The following is a 21,750-nucleotide window of genomic DNA, read 5'->3' on the forward strand; positions in this document are numbered from 1 at the left end:
ACAATCATTGGAGATTCTTTGATAATGAACATGAATCTGGTCCTCTTGTCTGATTCTTATTGGAGAACTTGAACTTTTTGCTGATTTAGTTCTCCTAGAGATTTGGAGTTTTGATATTATACTTGGTATGAATTGACTATCTTCTTATCAAACCAATATGGATTGGTATATACCAAATGATCACTTTTTGTATATTTGATCAGCTGATCTTTTATTTTGAGAGTATTGGACATGATTTATTTCCTTGCCTAATGTATCCCAGGATGACTTGCCCGGATTACCCTCAAATGTGACTTTGTTTTTGATTTGGTCTTTGGGATAATCTCAATATCTAAGCCTCTCTACAGAATGATTTCATTTGAGTAAATGAAATTGAAAAAGTAACTACAAGGACTATTAAATAAGGATTTTATTTGACTTAATATTTCATCATGGGGTGCTCCGATGTTAGTTAAAAAGATGGATGGAACATTGAGGCTTTATATTGATTATAGACAGTTGAATTAGGTGACCATAAAAAATGAGTATTCTCTAAAATGACGACTTGTTTGATTAACTGCAGGGTGCACAAGTATTTTCAATGATTGATTGAAGGTCGTGTTACCATCTATTAAGGATCAAGGAGGAGAATATTTCGATCACTTTTGGATAATTGTGTAAATGTATTGTATTGATGAAATTATTTGAGAGGACTAAATTTAGAGGAAACAAAGAAATCATAATCCTCATCTTCTCATCGATTGAACTATGATCAATTTAGAGGACTAAATTTTCTTTTAAGGGGGGGAGAGTGTAATATCCCTCACTTTTGAAAATTTATTAATAAAGATTTATATATAAATTGGAGGACTTATATGTAAATATAGAAATTTTAAGGACTAAATTGTAAGTTGCAAAAAGAAAAAAAATAAAGAAAACCAAAAATTTCGATTTTATCCCACCGACTCCCACGCTCTCTGTTTCTTTCGAGAAACAGAGAGAAGAGCGGTGGGGTGTGGGGAGACGAAGAGAAGAGTAGTTGAGGGAGAAGAGAAGAAAAGAAGAAGAAGAGGGAAAAGAAGAGAGGAGGAAGAAGAGAGGAAGAAGAGGGAGAAGAGAAGAAAAGAAGAAGAAGAAGAGAGGGAAGAGGGAGAGGAAAGAGAGATAGCTGCAGCAGCTAGGGCTGCAGCACTTCTATTTCGTGTAGGAGGAAATAGAGGAGTTCATGTGTGGGGCGTCGGGGAGGAGAAGGGAAGAAGAGGAGAAGAAGAGAAGCAGAGGAAGAGAAGAAGAAGAAGAAGAAGAAGAAGAAGAAGAATAGAGAAGGTGGCTACGGTAAGAGCTGCAGCGAGGATCTGTGGGGCGTTGGGGAGGAGAAAGGAAGAAGAAGAGAAGAAGAAAAGAAGAAGAAGAGGGAAAAGAAGAGAGGAGGAAGAAGAGGGAGAAGAGAAGAAAAGAAGAAGAAAAAAAGAGAGGGAAGTGGGAGAGGAGCGAGAGGTGGCAGCAGCTAGGGCTGCAGCACCTCTGTTTCCTGCAGGCGGAAACAGAGGAGACGAGGTGTGAGGTGTTGGGGATAAGAAGAAGAAGAAGAGGATGGCTGCGGCATGGGCTACAGTGAGAAGGTGTGGGGCGTCGGGTAGGAGAAGGGAAGAAGAGGAGAAGAAGAAGGAGAAGGAGAAGAAGAAGAAGAGGAAGAGAAGAAGTAGAAGCGAGTGAAGAGGCGACACCTCTGTTTCCTGCAGGAGGAAACAGAGGAAAGGAGGTGCTGTTCGTCGGGGAGAAGAAGGGGAGGAAGGAGAAGAAGAGAAGAAGAAGAAAGGAAGGAGAAGGAAGATGAGAAGGGAAAGAAGTCGCTGCGGCTGCGGCTGTGGCAGCTGCAGCTGTGGCAGGGAAAGAGGAAGAGGAAGGAAGAAGGGAAGAAGAGAGGAAGAGAAGAAGTAGAAGCGGGTGAAGAGGTGGCACCTCTGTTTCCTGCAAGAGGAAACAGAGGAAAGGAGGTGCTGTTTGTCGGGGAGAAGAAGGGGAGGAAGGAGAAGAAGAGAAGAAGAAGAAAGGAAGGAGAAAGAAGAGGAGAAGGGAAAGAAGTAGCTGCGGCTGGGGCAGCTACAGCTGTGGCAGGGAAATAGGTAGAGGTAGAAAGAAGGGAAGGAGAGGAAGAAGCAAAGGGGAAGAAGGGGCTGCGGCTGCGGCGATAGCAGCTGCAGTTGGAAGAGAAGAAGGAGAGGAAGATGAGCAGGGGAGGAAGAAGAGGTTGCAGCCGTGGCTGAGGCTGCGACTGCAGCAGTGCAGCTGGGAAAGAAGAGAAGGAAAGGAAGAAGAAGAGAAAGGAAAAGGGAAGAAGAGAGGAAGAGGAGAAGGGGAGGCAGCTACGGCAGTGGCAGCTGCAACTAGAAGAGAAGGAGAGGAAACAAAGTAGGGGAGGAAGAAGAGGCTGCGGGTGTGGTGGCTGCGGCCGTGGCAGCGACTGCGGCTGCGGCTGCGACGTTGGCTGTGGTAGCTGCGGCAGCGATGGTGGCTGTAGTAGCTACTTTTGGGAAAGAGAAAGAAAGAAAAAGGGGAAAAAAAAAGGGGGGTCGTGGCCGTGATTGCGGCTGCGGTGGTGGCGGCTGCGTCAGCGACAGTTGTGTTTGGGGAAAGAAAGTGTAGGAACGAGAGAAGGGAGGAAGGAAATAGTGCGGTGGAAGGGGCTGCGACTGTGGCAGCGACAACGGCGGTGGCTGTGGTAGCTGCGTTTGGGAAAAAAAAGAAGGAATGAGATTAAGAGAGAGCAGGTGACAGTGCCTCGATATTCAACACGTGGTGTAGTTGCGAAGAAAGAAAGAAAACGAGAGCACAAAACGAAACAGAGAGAGGATACGAAGGAAAAGTAGAAGGATTTGGGCTGGCACCTTCTTTGGATCTTCGGATCGAAATCTTTGAAAGGCAAGTTTCCCGATCGTTTCTCCTGTTATTGTTCTAATCTTTCCTATTGCAAGTGTCCTGATCTTTCCTGATTACAATTTTATCTCTACATTTGCTTTGAATATGAGGAACATTGAATTGTTCTAGCCTTGCATTTGATATATCTCTTGTTTAGACGTAACGATTCGAATCTGTGCAACTTCTGAGATTCTGACCTTTCTACCTTGTTATGGTTATAACTTCATGTATTGACATCTGATTTGGACAAAACTTATTTGATCAGAATATAGACTTATAAACCTTTCTTTTGATAGCTTTCTTGAGTATATTGGAGCACAATTGATGGTTTGAATTATTCGTTCAATGTGCCTCTTGAATTCTACTAGAAATCGAGATTTGGTCGATTTCACATATTCTAGTTTCATTCCTTTGGAAATTAATTTGCATCGTATTGACTCATAAAGGCACATGTACATTTCGTTGTTCCGCATGTACTTCCAATATGTCCCAATTTATTGTTACAATACCCTTTTGTACTCTGGTGTTTGTGGGATTATTTGGACCTTTGCCAGAAATGGTAAAGGATATGTGCTTAGAGCCTGCGATGCTCTAGATTATGTTTGGTGGTCATTCAGAAATGGATGGACCATATTATGTTTGGAATCCCACTTCACCTTCTATCTGTTTGATATGAAATTCAGAGCCGACCTAGCACTTGGGTATGGTGAGAGGGCTCGAGTAGGAAAGGGCTACCCGTGGATGGAGTCGAAAACTCATCATGGCGTGGAGCCACCACTGAGTTAAACCTCACATGCATTATGCTAGGGTACGACGTCTGAGCTTTTATTTCGTTTTCGTTCTTTGATATGCTCCGAAATGTTTCATCTATTTTTGTTACACTTCGAAATGTTCCATTTGTCATTGATATATTCCGGAACATTTCATACGCTATTGGTATGCTCCAATTACTCTGTGCTCTATTTACTATGAACTGATATGTTCTGAAATGTCCTATTTGCAATTGATATGCTCCGGAACATCTCGTACGCTATTGATATGCTCCAATTACTCTATGCTCCATTTGTTATGAACCAAATATGTTATGAATGAAATGACATTTATGATTCTGTATCTAATGAGATGATATCCTTGAATCTCTTGGATTCTGTCTTACATTGTGATATCTTGTTTGTTTGAAACTATCCCTTCTCGTGCTATATATGCTTTGTTACTTGCTGAGCTGTTTTTAGCTCACTCCGTTGTTATATAAATCTTTCAGGTCAGATTGTCACTCTTTGAGATGTTTGAATTGGGCTGAGGTAGTGGACAGTTATTCTGAATTATGGGCAAGTCTTGTTGGTTATTATGTTATTATTGTATAAGTATATTTTGTATGAAATGAAATGTTGTCGATGAATCGAAATGGATATACTGTGTAAAAGTGTTAGAAGATGTCTCTTATTTGAAATTTCAGAATGTTAAGTCTAATTTATGATGATATGAACTTGTGGTGAATAGTTGGAGTTCTGATTGTATAATTTATTTAGCTTATGGATTTATAAATGTTGTTCATGTTTGTCAAGTTGGCTTGGGTTGCCATAAATGTGAATTATCGAGTGATGTGATATATGATTATAAATTGCACAGGTTTTATAGATGTGAATTTGATAGAATGTTTTTCAGTGTCCTCAAATGTGTGTTTGGATCCTAGATTGGTTTGTGTTGAAAATTTTAATATTATCGATATTATTTGAGGGGGCGTAACAACATATAACACCAAAAAGGTGATAGCGATCCCACTTACCTTCTTGTACACACAAAGCTCATCTTCATTCTTAACGAAGTCATAAGATCCGATTGCTTTATCAAATCTTATGTTCCAACTTCGGGAAGCTTGATTTAGTCCATAAATAGATCTAAGCAACCTGCACACCTTATCTGGGTAGTCATTGGACATGAATCCCTCGGGCTGTATCATATACACCTCCTCCTCGAGGTTGTCATTGAGGAATGCTGTTTTCACGTCCATCTGCTAGATGTCATAATTATAGTGTGCTGCAATAGCCAATAGAATTCAGATGGATTTTAGCATGACTACGGGTGAGAAGGTTTCATCATAGTCAACACATTGTCTTTGACGATACTCCTTAGCCACTAGCCTTGCTTTATAGGTATCTACCTTTCCATCTACTCCGATCTTTTTCTTAAAGATCCACTTGCAATCGCTAGGTATAATACCCTCGGACGCATCAACTAGGTTCCAAACCTTGTTGGAGTATATGAAATCTATCTCGGAATTCAAGGCTTCTTGCCACTTCCTAGAGTCTATACTCATAATAGCCTCCTCGTAGGTCTGAGGATTAATATCCTCAATATCATCTTCTCTAATATGTCTCACATATCTCTCAGGAGGATGAGATACTCTGTTTGACCTATATAAAGTTGGAACTTGTGTATTAGGTACCTGAACAGACTCGGGCTATAGAGTGGTGCTTGAGTTAGGTTCTCCAACCTCGCTCAACTCTATCATGCTCCTAGTCTTCGCCAAGAATGTGTTCCTTCTTAAGGAACATCGCTCTCTTGGCTATAAAGACCTTTTGATCATTGAGATGATAAAAATAATACCCACAAGTTTCCTTAGGGTATCCCATGAACTTGCACCGCTCTATCCTTGATTCTAACTTATCGGAGTTGTGTCTTTTAACGTGGGCAGGGCAGACCCAAATCTTAATAACCTTAAGATCGGGCTTCTTTCCTTTCCATATCTTATATGGTGTAGACACTACCGACTTAGTTGGGACTCTATTCATAAGGTAAGCTACGGTCTCTAAGGCATATCCCCAGAATGAGATGGGTAGGTCAGCGAAACTCATCATGGACCGTACCATGTCTAACAACATACGATTTCTCCTTTTAGACACACCATTGAGTTGAGGTGTATAAGGAGGTATCCATTGGGATAAAATCCCATGGTCCTTGAGGAACTGGGTAAACTCTGTACTTAAGTACTCACCTCCTTGATCTGATTGAAGAGTCTTGATACTCTTTTCAGTCTGGTTCTCCACTTCATTCTTATACTCTTTGAATTTTTCAAAGGCCTCAGACTTATACTTCATTAAGTACACATGTCCATACCATGAGAAATCATCAATAAAGGTAATGAAGTAAGAGTAACCACCAATGGCATGAGTTGACATGGGTCCACATACATAACTATGAATGAGTTCCAGCAACTTAGTAGCTCCCTCTCCAGTTCCACTAAATAGAGAATTGGTTATTTTTCCACGAAGGCAAAGCTCGCAAGTTGCATATGACTCATAGTCGAATGGATCTAGATATCCATCCTTTAGTAATTTTTAAATCTTTCCCTCATGGATGTGACCTAGCCTACAATGCCATAAGTATGCACTGTTCACCTTATCTCGTTTTCTCTTAGCCATACTTATATTCATAATACGTGGAGTAGTGTCTAGCATAAACAAACCATTATACAATGTTCCTTTCGTGATAATCTCATTATCTAATAATATTGAACAACCATTGTTCTCAAAAACTAATTTATATCCACTAACTGTCAAACATGAAATGGAGATAATGTTTTTGATAATAGAAGGAACAAAATAACATGCATCTAATGCAATAATAGCTCTACTAGGCAGATGTAGGGTGGTCTCGCCAATAGCTACTATAACAACTTTTGCTCCATTACCTATCTTGAGGTCCATCTTGCCTCTCACCAATCTCCTAGGCCTTGCTAAAACTTGCAACAAATTGCATATATGATAAGCACTACTAGTATCCAATACCTATTTGTTATCATAAGAGTCTAACAAATGGAGACTGATCATGAATGTACTTGAAGCTTCTCGAAGCTTTTGTTTCGCCCTCTCTGCAAGGTACTCTTTACAGTTCCACTTCCAGTGCCCATCTTTGCCATAGTGGAAGCTTTGGCCTTTGTCCTTTGTCAGGTCTTTCTTAGCAACCTTTGCTTTACCTGGTCTACCCTTGCCCTTACCCTTCTTAAGGGACTTTTTTCATTTCCTTTTCTTTCTAGTCTCACTAGTGTAGAAAACTGACTTCTCTTTTTTGATAGTTCTCTTTGCCTCCCTCAACATATTGAGGAGCTCCGGGAGAGTCACTTCAAGCTTGTTCATATTAAATTCATTATGAACTATTAAAATGAATCTAATATGGACTGAAGCAGAATGTCCACATACAAGTTATACTCTAGGACCATTCCTAGACTTGTAAGTTTCTCTATCCACTCAATCATTTTTAGGACATGGTTCTGAACCGGTATTCCCTCAGTAGTCCTAGCTCGAAAGAGGCTCTCGGATATCTCATATCGCTGAGTCCTTCCCTATTCCTCAAACAGTTTGCGGACATGTAGGAGAATGGATCTGATATCCATCTTTTCATATTGTCTCTGTAACTCAGGAGTCATAGAGCACAACATGTAACACTGAGCAAGAGTGGAGTCATCAATGTACTTCACGTAGTGAGCAATCTCATTCTCGCTTGCCCCTTCCTCGGGCATAGGCATCATTGTATCAAGGACGTACGTGATTTTCTCCGTCGTGATGTACCCTCGAAGGACTCGACCAAGCATACCATGTCCTTAGGTTACCGATGATATCTCTATGTCATAGATAAGATGGCGAATCGCGATGTAGGTGAGCCTTGAGGGACTCGACCAACTCAACCTAGGAATCGATCCCTACCTATAATAATGGAAGGCCACGTGGGTCAATCTAATTGCCTCATGTTTACCGACTTAAAATTATCGAGAGAGGGGTTTCTATGATTTGATCTCCTAATATGACATGTCACACATATACATATTTAATATATATCTACATTGCATGCAATATATATATATATATATATATATATATATATATATATATATATATATATATATATATATATATATATATATATATATATATATATATATATATATATAGTAGGTGTATAAGCAATCACACTAGATGATCATGGACCACAACCTAATATGATTAGGCCCGAGCTAGTGGGCCTAATTACTTATATCAAGATCTATGTATGCAGTGGTGCATCTCCATGCCCTGTGATCGTCCATCTCATCCTCATCGGTTCCATCGACATCTCGACGCATCTCCATACATCGCAATCGTCCATCTCGTGGGTTCTGCTATTGCTTCTACGCTCCCGCTACGCCTCCTTGTATGATTACAACTTAATCATAGGCACGCAGGCCCGACAATAAACGAGAAATATAATGGAGGCTCGCAGGCCCCAATAATAATAATAATCACAAGTACACACATCACATGGTCCATGATCATCCGTCCACACATCATACATAACATGTATAAATCATCATTATGTAGGACTACTAGATAAATATAAAAAATAATAATCAATTATACTTTTTAATTAATTAATATTTCTGACATCAAGGATATGTAGAGAATATTTTGAATTTTGAGGGGTATTTTTATAATTTGGACAAAAGGATAGAATTAGAATTTTAAAAATTCATAAGGGTAAAACTATCTTCTTGCCCAAAACCCTAAGCCCCTCTCCCTCTCCCCTGCTGCTGTCGTCGTCGCAACCCTATCGGCGGCGGCATATGCGGCGGGAGGCGGGGGCGTTGCCCTTGCCTGCAAGCGTCTCGCCCACGGGCGGCGCCGTGCCTGCAAGTGGGTGCCCTCGCGGGCGTAGCGCCAACCGACGCCGCTGCCAGTGGGCGCAGCGCCCTTTTGTGCCCTACCGCTATTGAATCTCGGATTTTGATGATGAAGTCAATTGTCATTTGTTATCTAATCCAAATGTTGAGATAAGTGTGAAGGATTAACTACGATGGAAGTAAGACATGTAGCAGGAGTTGCGCTGGAGTCAAGACCATGATCACATTGGGGGTTCGAGAGTTCGACGGAAGTCCGGACGATCGTCGGAGGTTCTACGGGAACAAATCCGAGAAGTCCAGGAGCTTGCCAAAGAAGCTTGTCGAAACTCACCAAGTGGATCGTCGCAAGTCCAGGAGTTTGCTGAAAGTTTGTCGGAGCATCACCGAGGGTTCGTCGGATGTTCATCGGAAGTTCACCGGAAGCTTGTATGAAGAAGCGATTGACGCACTGAAGTAAGTTGCAGTATTAATGTTTTAAATATCGTAGTTAGCATGTAGATTAAGTTAGGAATGGGAGGTGATCCCATTAACTTAATCTGGGGGCAATTGGGCCCTTGATAGACTCAAATTGGATCGAATGGATCAGCCCATTCAGACTCCGAATTCCTGGCCGACGATGGCACCGCCTAGGAGCTTAGTCTCCCAAGAATGCTGGGTGGGGGTACCGCCCCTATCATGCGATGGTACCGCCTGAGCTCGGTCTCCGAGTGAAGTTAGGTGGTGGTACCGCCCCTGTCAGGCGGTGGCACCGTTTGAGCTCGATCTCCGAGCTGTGTCAGGCGGTAGTACCGCCAGGACCCCGGAAATCTGGATGATGATATTTTTGAGCTTGAAATTCGAACTTGTTGGGGCCTATAAAAACCCCACCCTTTCATGCATAAAAGTGCATCGAAATATTGATCTTTTTCTGAGAATTTGAGAGCTCAAAAGTTTTGTAAAAGGCCAAAAGTTCTCCCTCTTTTCATCTAAGTTTTTATTATTTAAGAGAGGAGTGAAAATCTGTAAGAGTTGTCTCCTAAGCTCGTCAAAAGGAGTAAAGCTGTAAAAGGGTGGTTGGCCTTCGCCTATTGAAGGAAGGCCTATAGTAGACGTCGGTGACCTCATCGGAGGAGGAAGCCAAAAGTGGATGTAGGTCAAGATTGACCGAACTACTCTAAATCTCGGTTTGCATTTACATTCTGCTCTCTATCTTAACTGCAAACTACCTCCATTGCTTTTCTTCAACTGTACTTTGCTTAATCTTAAGTTGAAGAACTTTCCGAAACGGTTTTTCATCAAAAGTGTTTTTATCGTATGAACGTCGTTTTAAATCGTCGAAAGTTATCCGCTGCACTAATTCACCCCCTCTCTTAGTGCTCTTGATCCTAACAGTTGGTATCAGAGCAGGGTTAACTCTCAATCGGATTAAAACCCAAGAGAGATGGCATACGCTGGAAACCAAGACGACCACTCTATTACATGTCCACCCATGTTCAATGGGACGAACTACACCTACTGGAAGACCCGAATAGGGATCTTCTTTATTTCCATAGATTTTGAACTTTGGAATCTTGTTGAAAATGGATTTTCAAAGTCTTCTCTTCCAATGATCGATTGGAATAAATTGGAGAAGAAGACTTTCACTCTTAATGCAAAGGCTATGAATGCCTTATTTTGTGTGCTTGATAAAAATAAGTTCAATCGTGTTTTGGTTTGTGAAACTGCATTTGATATTTGGCACATACTCGAAGTGACTCACGAAGGCACGAGTAGAGTGAAATAGTCAAAAATCAATCTTTTAATACATTCTTTTGAACTTTTTCAAATGAAACCGAGCGAGACCATAGGCGACATATACACTCGTTTCACAGATGTCGTCAATGGTTTAAAAGGACTCGGTAAAAGTTTTTTGGATTTTGAGCTTGTGAATAAGATTCTAAGATCCCTTCCAAAGAGTTGGGACCCTAAAGTCACTACTATTCAAGAGGCTAAAGATTTAAACAACTTCCCTCTTGAAGAATTAATCGGGTCATTAATGACCTACGAAATGACTTGCAAAGCTTATGAAGAGCAAGAAGACATCCTTTCAAAGAACAGGAAGGATATGACACTTAGAACTTTAGAAGACTACTTGAGAGAAAACTCAAATGATGAGGACTATGACGATGACTTGGCACTTCTAATAAGAAAATTTAAAAAATTCATTAAAAGAAACAAGTTTAAAAATGACACAAAAAATAAATTTGAACCCAAGAAGGACCAAGTTATTTGCTACGAATGCAAGAAGCCAGGACACTATAAAAGTGATTGTCCCTGAGCCAAGAAGAGAATACCAAAGAAGAAGGCACTCAATGCTAGTCATAGGTGCCCAACAAGCCAATCACATGAGTGATGGCACGTGTGACTTGATACAGAAACTTTTTGCTTATTATATTTTGGCGTATATCACTTTATAACTATTGCATAAATGCATATATATATATATATATATATATATATATATATATATATATATATATATATATATATATATATATTGTGATGTCCTTGAATTTGTGCAATGGGAATCGGATCGTGATGAGATCACGATAATGAGATCGATTCAACTTTAAACACATATCCTAAATAATCTCGGTCATAGGTTACTCGAGAGGGACATCGTGATAACCGGACAGACTGGTGTACTGTATACCCGTCCATATGATGGATGCAGTTGGTCTCATAGCTGCTTGTGTAGGGACACTAGGGATATAGTACAAGTGCTCATTGGAGAATGAGTTCACTGATTGATCCGCTTACGGAATGCTGGATAGTTGATGATGCCTTATTGTCAGACAACGATTCCGTAGTCCTAGTGGTGTATCTGGTCCTTAGACTTGAGACAACAAGGATGTCCTGTATGAGTGCTCCACTCTTTGATACCAGACTTATAGGTTTGGCTGTCCCAGATCTAGTACAGCTGGTCATTGGGAGTGATAGTCGACCTTACGAGGGCTATTGAGTGTCGATAGAGGATCATCCACTCTCGGCGTCATGAGAGGAATATCCCATGTGTTCTTGCTCAGACAAATCCCTGGCCAGGTTCATTCGGGTTGAGAGAGAAAGAGTTCTCCGAAAGAATCCGATTAGAGCGAGACTCGAGTAGAAACCGTATGGGTCTGACAACACCATGCTCGATATACGGTCTCTAGGATATTAGATGGATAAGGGACAATAGGTACACAGTAACTGAGGACAGACAGGTCCAATGGATTGGATTCCCCTGTATCGTCTGGGGACTATGGCGTAGTGGCCTAGTACGTCCGTAGTCGATGAGTCAAGTGAATTATTATAGAGATAATAATTCACTGAGTTAGAAGGAGTTCTGACGAGTATGACTCACAGCCAGCTCGATATTGGGCCTATAGGGTCACAAACATATGGTAGGCATTGCAATGAGTAGAGGTTCAGATATGAGATATCCGACGGAGCCCTTGTCTTATTGGATGCAGATTCAATACCCACTAGGGGAGGACCCATTAGGGTTTGATAGGGGACCTCTATAAATAGGAGGGATTCAGAGCCTCATAGGCTAGAGCCTTTGCTTGCCTTTCCTATTCTCCTCTCCCTCTCCACCTCAGAGCAGGCCTGGAGTTTTAAGGAGCGTCGTCGCAACCCTGCTGTGTGGATCACCGCTAGAGAGGAGGACGCTTGACCTCCTTCACCCTCTCCTAAGGATCTGCAAGGAAACAGGGATATACGATCTCCCTAGGTAACACAATCTACTCTATACGCAGTTTTAAGTTTCGCGGATTTTGCGCACCAATCTTCGCACGACGACGAACATCTCTTTGGGAATTGGGGATTTTATTTTCTTGTTCTTCTGCTGCGCATATGATGTCGCCCCCAAGATTTCCCAACAGTGGTATCAGAGCTAGGTTGTTCGTGCGAATGATTGGTTTTGAACTGCGTGTGTTGTGTTTAGGAAGAATTTTGACGTCAAAATCGTTGACGCAAAAACAAGGAAGGGCAGCAACAGTTGCTGCCCTCGATCTGCGTATGTGCAGCGCAGCCGAAGGCGGGCAGCACAGGGGCTGCGTCTGCAGCAGCCGGCCGGCGGCCTACTTGCAGCAGGCTTGCGTCCGGCGGGGCTGGCAACCCGTGGGTAGAGGCGCCTGCGGCCGCTTCTCCCACGGGGTGAGGCGCCGCAGGGCAGCGGTGCTTGCCACCGCTGCTCCCGCGGGCGAAACCCCCCCCCCCCCCCCGGGGCGGCCGCCCGGTGGGACAGCACCGCCTGCGGGCGTTGCCCCACCGGCAGAACAGCCCACGGGGGCGCCCACCTGCAGCGGCAGCGCCGCCAGCGGGCGTGCCGCCTGCGGGCGAGGGCGGCACCCTCGCCCCGCCGAACAGGCCGCCGCCAGCAGGGTGGCGGCGGCGACAGTAGTAAGAGGGAATTAGGGTTTTGGGCAAAAAGATAGTTTTGCCCCTGTGAATTTAAGAAATTTCAATTTCTGTCTTTTATCTAAATTATGAAAATACCCTTAGGAATTGAGAAATTCCCTACATGTCCCTGATTTTAGAAAATATTAATTAATTAAAAGGTTTAGTTGATTATTATTTTTATGATTATCTAGTAGTCCTACATGATGATGATTATTTATACATGTGATGTATGATGTGTGGACGGATGATCATGGATCGTGTGATGTGTGTACTTGTGATTATCATTATTGAGGTCTGCGTGCCTCCATTATATTTCTCATTTATTGTCGGGCCTGCGTGCCTATGATTAAGTTGTAATCACATGAGGAGGCACAGCGGGAGCATGGATGCGATAGCGGGACCCACGAGACGGACGATCGTGATGCATGAAGATGCATCAAGATGTCGACGGAACCGATGAGGACGAGATGGACGATCACAGGGCATGAAGATGCACCGTTGCACACATAGATCTTGATGTGAGTGATTAGGCCTACTGGCTCGGGCCTAATCATATTAGGTTGTGGTCCATGATCATCTGGTGTGATTGCTTATACACATACTAGATATGTATATATATTTGCATGCGATGTAGATATATATTAAATATGTATATGTGTGACATGTCATATTAGGAGACCAAATCATAGAAACATCTCTCGATAATATTAAGTCGGTAAACGTGAGGCAATTAGATTGACCCACGTGGCCTTCCATCGTTATAAGTAGGAACTGATTCCCGGTGTAGGTTGAGTTGGTCGAGTCTGTTGAATCTCGGATTTTGATAATGAAGTCAATTGTCATTTGTTGTCTAACCTATATGTTGAGATAAGTGTGTAGGATTAACTACGATGAAAGTAAGACATGTAGCAGGAGTTGCGCCGGAGTCATCACAATGATCACGTTGGGAGTTCGAGAGCTCGACGGAAGTTCGGACAGTCGTCGGAGGTTCTGCGGGAACAAATCCGAGAAGTCCATAAGCTTGCCAAAGAAGCTCGTCGGAACTCGCCAAGTGTATCGTCGCAAGTCCAGGAGTTTGCCGGAAGTCCGCAGGAGCATCACCGAGGGTTCATCGGATGATCGACGAAAGTTCGCCGAAAACTTGCCGGAAGAAGCGATTGACGCACCGGAGCAAGCTGAAGAAATTGTCTTAGGATTTATCATAGTTAGCACAATGATTAAGTTGGAAATGGGAGGTGATCCCATTAGCTTAATCTTGGGGCAATTGGGCCCCTGAAGAACCCAAATTGGGCCGAATGGATCTACCCATTCGGACCCTGATTGTTGTGGGAGGTGCAACCACCCAAGCCAGGAGGTAGCACCGCCTGGGCTAAGTCTCCCAGGGAGACTGGGCGGTGCAACCGCCCCAGCTAGGAGGTAGCACTGCCTGGGCTCAATCTCCGAGCGAGATTGGGCGGTGCAACCTCCCCTGACAGGAGGTAGCATCGCTTGAGCTCGGTCTTCGAGCTCTAGCAGGTGGTGCAATCGCCCCATTCAGGAGGTGCAACCGCCTGAGCTCAGTCTTCGAGCTCTGGCAGAGAGGTGCAACCGCCCCTAACAGGAGGTGGCACCGCCCAGAGGCTCAGTCTTCGAGCTCTGCCAGGCGGTGTAACCGCTCCAGTCAGGAGGTGCAACCGCCTGATCCCGGAATTCCGGGAATTGTTAGTTTTGAGCTCCAAATTTGAACTGGGTTGGGACCTATAAATACCCCACCCATTCAGCACTGAAAGAGCATAGACATACACCGAAATCTTGATCTTTTTCTATGATTCTTAGAGCTCAAAATTGTTGTAAAGGCCAAAAGTTCTTCTCCCTCTGTTCTTCCAAGTTCTGAGTTGTAAAGAGAGGAGAGAAAATTTCTGTAAGGGTTGTCTCCTAAGCCCGTCAAAAGGAGTGAAACTGTAAAAGGGTGGTTGGCCTTCACCTATTGAAGGAAGGCTTCTAGTTGACGTCGGTGACCTCGTCGGTGGAGGAAGCCAAAAGTGGAGTTGGTCAAGCTTGACCGAACCACTCTAAATCTCGGTTTGCATTTACTTTGAGCATTTTATCTTTACTGCAAACCTCCTAAATAGCTACTACATTCTGCGCTTTTACGAATGAGTTTCTAAGTTCAGAGCTTTCCGAATCTGCGTTTAGACGTAAATCGGCTTTTTCGTACGATCATTACATTTCAGTGTACGTTTACGTTTTGATTTCAATCATAACTGCAAACTGCCTTCTGCGCATTTATAAAACATATCTCAAAGTTCAGTACCTTCAAAATTGGCATTTAGACGTAAATCGTTTTTATCAAACGGACGCAGCTTTCGATTTTAATAGTGAAAGATTTCCACTGCACTAATTCACCCCCCCCTCTTAGTGCTCTCGATCCTAACAATTGGTATCAGAGCGGGGTTAACTCTCAAACGGATTAAAACCCAAGAGAGATGGCTTACGCCGGAAACCAAAAGGGCCATTCTATTACACGTCCACCCATGTTCAATGGGACGGACTATTGGAAGACCCGAATGAGGATCTTTCTTATTTCTATGGATTTTAAACTTTGGAATCTTGTCGAAAATGGTTTTTCGAAGTCTTCTCTTCCAATGATCGATTGGAATGATTTGGAGAAGAAGGCTTTCGCTCTTAATGCAAAGGCTATGAATGCCTTATTTTGTGCACTTGATAAAAACGAGTTTAATCGTGTTTCGATTTGTGAAACCGCATTTGATATTTGGCACACACTCGAAGCGACTCATGAAGGCACAAGTAGAGTGAAAGAGTCAAAAATCAATCTTTTGTTACACTCTTTTGAACTTTTCCGGATGAAACCTAGTGAGACTATTGGCGACATGTTTACCCGTTTCACGGATGTCGTCAACGGTCTAAAAGGACTCGGAAAACGTTTTTCGGATTTTGAGCTCGTAAATAAGATTCTAAGATCCCTTCCTAAAAGTTGGGATCCTAAAGTCACTGCTATTCAAGAGGCGAAAGATCTAAACAACTTCCCTCTTGAAGAACTAATTGGGTCATTAATGACCTACGAGATGACTTGCAAAGCTCATGAAGAACAAGAAGACATCCTTCCAAAGAACAGGAAGGATATGACACTTAGAACTTCAGAAGACCACTTGAGAGAAAACTCAAGTGATGAGGACTGTGACGATGACTTAGCACTTCTAACAAGAAAATTTAAAAAATTCATTAAAAGAAACAAGTTTAAGAATGACACAAAAAACAAACTTGAACCCAGAAAGGACCAAGTCATTTGCTATGAGTGCAAAAAGCCGGGACACTACAAGAGTGATTGTCCCCAAATAAAAAAGAGAACACCAAAGAAAAAGGTGCTCAAAGCAACATGGTATGATTCGAGCGTATCCGAAGAAGAGGAGTCCAACACCGAGCAAGTTGCTCATTATGCCCTAATGGCCATCGGAGAAGAGGTAACAGATTTAATTGATGTAGATTTACCTTATCATGAGTTATTAAATGCTTTCCATGAATTATTTGATGAATGTAAGACAATTAGTAGAAAATACAAATTGCTAAAAAAGGAGCATGATAGTCTTATTTGTAATTTCGATAAGTTAAAAGCTGAATATCATGATAGTTTAAGCTCATGCATAAAATGCCATGATCTAGAAACTCTCCAAAAGGAAAACTTGCTACTTAAGGACACCTTGAAGAAATTCGAGGTTGGTAGCAAGTCATTAAACATGATCCTTGCAAACAAGAGTCACGTTCCCAAAAGAAGTGGAATTGGATTTGTGAGAAGTCCTCACCAAAATCCAACCACCTTCATAAAAGACCCCATCTTTCATGTTCGACACCAAAGCAAATGCAACTTTTGTTGCAAACTTGGACACAAAACGCATTATTGTCCATTCAAGAAGATGAGTCCGAATAAATTAATTTGGGTCCCTAAAGGAACCATGATAAACTCTATGCAACATGATAAACAATGTAGATCTATCTTTGAGGCACCCAAAAGCAAATGAGTACCTAAAAATCATCCTTTCTTGTAGAAACCCATACCATCGCAAGCTAGGAGCAAGAGATGGTACCTTGATAGTGGATGCTCAAGGCATATGACTGGAGATCCATCTCAATTCTCTAAGCTCACTAGCATAGACGAAGGCTATGTTACATTCGGAGACAACAACAAGGGTAAAATCATTGGCAAAGGAACCATATGTAACAAATCCAACTTCTTTATTGAAGATGTTTTGTTAGTTGATGGTTTAAAACATAACCTCTTGAGCATTAGTCAATTATGTGATAAAGGATACATTGTTAGATTCGAATCTAATGCTTGCATCATTGAAAAACCACACAAAAACATGTCTATGATTGCATTAAAACAAAATAACGTATACACTATTGACATCAATGATTTGTGTAATGAAATGTGTTTTTCGGTTTTGAATGAGGATGCTTGGCTATGGCATAGAAGATTAGGTCATGCTAGCATGAAACTAATCACTCAAATATCATCTAAAGATCTTGTAAGAGGAATTCCTCATATCAAGTTCATCAAAGATAATGTATGTGATGCTTGCCAATTAGGTAAACAAATTAAGGGTAGTTTCAAATCTAAGAATCAAATAAGCACCTCTAGGCCCTTACAATTGATCCATATGGACTTGTTCGGACCAATCTCTACATCAAGCCTAGGAGGTAGCAAATACGCCTTCGTCATTGTGGATGACTATAGTAGATACACATGGACTTACTTCTTGAAACAGAAAAATGAATGCTTTAGATCTTTTACCAAGTTTTGTAAACTTATTCAAAACGAGAAGGCTTCTATGATTTCGTCAATTAGAAGTGATCATGGTGGAGAATTTCAAAACCATGATTTCCAAGAATTCTATGAACTCAATGGATACAACCATAATTTCTCTTCTCCAAGAAATCCTCAACAAAATGGAGTAGTAGAAAGAAAAAATCGAAATTTACAAGAAATGGCAAGAACCATGTCGAATGAACATAGCCTACCCAAATATTTTTGGGCCGAAGCCGTAAACACTGCATGCTATATTTTGAATAGAGTTCTAGTTAGACCCTTACTCACCAAAACTCATTATGAGTTATGGAACAACAAAAAACCCAATGTTTCATATTTTAAAGTCTTTGGGTGTAAGTGCTTTATCTTGAATGAAAAAGATAACTTAGGAAAATTTGATGCTAAATCCGATGAAGGAATCTTTCTTGGTTATTCTTCGATTTCTAAAGCTTTTCGTATCTTCAATAAAAGAACATTATTTATTGAAGAATCCATTCATGTTGTTTTCAATGAGATTTCCGAAATCAGGAAAAATGATTTTGATGATGATGTTAATTTTGATTCCTTGAATTTAAATGAAACCCCGTCTCCAACTAGCAATTTGAATGCATCCACTTCCGAAACATCCTTACCCAAGGATTGGAAGTATGTAGATGCTCATCCTAAAGAGCTAATCTTAGGAGACACATCAAAGGGGGTTCAAACACGATCCTCTCTTAAAAATTTTTGTGCCAACACCGCTTTTCTCTCCCAAATTGAACCCAAATGCGTTGACGAAGCCATGAAAGATGATTCATGGATTATCGCAATGTAAGATGAATTAAATCAATTTGAGATAAATGAGGTGTGGAAGCTTGTTCCTAGGCCAAATGACCATTTAGTTATTGGTACTAAATGGGTCTTTAGAAACAAGCAAGATGAAAATGGTATCGTGGTTAGAAACAAGGCTAGACTAGTGGCCAAAGGTTTCAACCAAGAAGAAGGTATCGATTACGAAGAAACCTTCGCTCCTGTGGCTCGATTAGAAGCCATAAGGATGCTCCTTGCCTACGCTAGTAGTAATAATTTTAAGCTGTTTCAAATGGATGTTAAAAGCGCTTTTCTTAATGGTTTTATTTCTGAAGAAGTTTATGTTGAACAACCTCCTGGATTTAAAAATAATAGCCTCCCTAATCATGTGTTTAGATTAACTAAAGCTCTCTATGGTTTAAAACAAGCCCGAAGGGCTTGGTATGAGAGACTTAGTTCTTTTCTTATCGAAAATAATTTCACAAAAGGCAAGGTTGATACTACATTATTCATCAAGAATTTTGAAAATAATTTTCTCATTGTTCAGATTTATGTTGATGATATTATCTTTGGTTCCACGAATGAATCTCTTTGTGAATCTTTTGCTAAAACTATGAGTCTTGAATTTGAAATGAGTTTAATGGGAGAGTTAACATTCTTCTTAGGTTTACAAATCAAACAACTAAGCAATGACATCTTTATAAGTCAAACTAAATATGCTATGAATTTACTAAAAAAGTTTAATATTAATAACTCAAAAGCTATTAACACTCCTATGAGCACCTCCACTAAGTTAGAAATTGATGAAAGTGGAGAAAGTTTCGATCAAAAAACTTATAGGGGTATGATAGGAAGTTTACTTTACCTCACTACAACTAGACCAGACATCATGTTCAGTGTAGGACTTTGTGCTAGATTTCAATCAAACCCTAAGATATCTCATCTCAAAGCAGTTAAAAGAATACTTAAATATCTTAATGGTACCACAAATCTAGGATTATGGTACCCAAAATCAGAAAATCTTGAGTTAATTGCTTATGCTGATGCAGACTTTGCTGGCTGTAGACTAGATAGAAAAAGCACATCAGGAACATGTCAATTTTTAGGACATGTCTTTGTTTCCTGGTCATCTAAGAAACAAAACTCGGTTGCACTATCAACAACCGAAGCTGAATATATTGCAGCAAGTGCATGCTGTGCATAAGTTGTATGGATGAAAAACACTTTAGAAGATTATAAAGTTCATCTTAAAAATATTCCCATTAAATGTGATAACACAAGTGCAATATGCTTAACAAAGAATCCTATACAACACTCAAGAACAAAACATATTGATATTAGACATCACTTTATACGAGATCATATTACTAATCATGATGTAATCATAGAGTTCATTGACACCAAACATCAACTAGCCGATATTTTTACAAAACCTCTAAGTGAAGAACAATTTGATTTCATAAGAAGAGAATTAGGAATATTGATGTGTCCGAACACATAAACTAGTTAAAATTATCTTTCGGACTTTATTGAATGATCAAACAATTGATAACATGTGTTGAAATGTTTTGTCTTTATGATTATATTTGAAAAATTGTAGCATAATCTTGTCTGAATGCATGAAAGAATTCATCTCATTTTCGGATTCGCTTAACAGTTGGAATGACAAAAATAAAATACACTCTTATGAAAAATATTTTTTTCCGAAATGGATTTGATAAAATGACTTTCCTCCTTCATGCACAAAGGATTATAACAAAAAAGGAGAAGAAGTATTCAAAGCCATCAACATATCATGTTGTCCTTTATGTGCTTGAACAATTAATTTCCTATCATTTACTATTGGAAATAACATGAATTAAGTAAAGGCATAAAACAATCATCGCACTTATACTCAAAATTTACTTGTATTGTTCTCCTAATATCACAACTACCATGCTTTTTGTTGATGACAAAGGGGGAGAAATATATGAATTGATACTATAAACACTGATGCTATAATTATGCCATGCTTGCATCACCAAGAGATATATGAATAAATGCTATGATTTGCATTATGCCTTGTATCGTGTCAAGATATCAAACAAAAACTTGCATCGTAATTTTATGAGTTGATATCTTACCGTGTGATGAAATGCAATACTTGCTAAAATATTTGAAATGTGTACTTGAAATGTGTACATCATGTAATGATATCAAAATCTTACTTCACAACTTTACATGTTGATATCTTACAATATAATGAATTGCTTCAATTACCATCATTCAAAATTGTTATGAAAGATTTGAAAATGAATGTCAAGCCTTGACATCATCTTCAGAGATGTCACTTGAATTCTTAGGTCTTGAATTCAAGAATGACTTATCTCAAGTATGGCATGTAGACAGGGGGAGTTAAGGTTAACTCCATTATCAATTAATTGTCATCATAAAAAAGGGGGAGATTGTTGAATCTCGGATTTTGATGATGAAGTCAATTGTCATTTGTTGTCTAACCTATATGTTGAGATAAGTGTGCAGGATTAACTACGATGAAAGTAAGACATGTAGTAGGAGTTGCGCCGGAGTCATGACAATGATCATGTTGGGAGTTCGAGAGCTCAACGGAAGTTCAGACAGTCGTCAGAGGTTCTGCGGGAACAAATCCGAGAAGTCCATAAGCTTGCAAAAGAAGCTCGTCGGAACTTGCCAAGTGTATCGTCGCAAGTCCAGGAGTTTGCCGGAAGTCCGCAGGAGCATCACCGAGGGTTCATCGGATGATCGACGGAAGTTCGCCGGAAACTCGCCTAAAGAAGCGATTGACGCACCGGAGCAAGCTACAGAAATTGTCTTAGGATTTATCGTAGTTAGCACAATGATTAAGTTGGAAATGGGAGGTGATCCCATTAGCTTAATCTTGGGGCAATTGGGCCCCTGAAAAATCCAAATTGAGCCGAATGGATCTACCCATTCGGACCCTGATTGCTGTGGGAGGTGCAACCGCTCAAGCCAGGAGGTAGCACCGCCTGGGCTAAGTCTCCCAGGGAGACTGGGCGGTGCAACCGCCCCAGCCAAGAGGTAGCACCGCCTGGGCTTAGTCTCCGAGCGAGACTGGGCGGTGCAACCTCCCGTGACAAGAGGTAGCACCGCCTGAGCTCGGTCTTCGAGCTCTGGCAGGCGGTGCAACTGCCCCAGTCAGGAGGTGCAACTGCCTGAGCTCAGTCTT

At 41.0% G+C, this 21,750-nt stretch overlaps 1 long non-coding RNA gene across 1 annotated transcript; it reads left to right on the forward strand.

Annotated features, from left to right (window-relative positions):
* Nucleotides 1–576: 576 nt before the first annotated feature.
* LOC135627638 (uncharacterized) lies at nt 577–4,462 on the forward strand. The gene is made up of 2 exons (XR_010492654.1): nt 577–3,706; nt 4,160–4,462. It is a non-coding gene; the product is annotated as an uncharacterized LOC135627638 (long non-coding RNA).
* The last annotated feature ends 17,288 nt before the right edge of the window (nt 4,463–21,750 follow it).

Source organism: Musa acuminata, chromosome BXJ2-11 (genome assembly GCF_036884655.1).
Source record: "Musa acuminata AAA Group cultivar baxijiao chromosome BXJ2-11, Cavendish_Baxijiao_AAA, whole genome shotgun sequence".
Taxonomy (NCBI): Eukaryota; Viridiplantae; Streptophyta; class Magnoliopsida; order Zingiberales; family Musaceae; genus Musa; species Musa acuminata.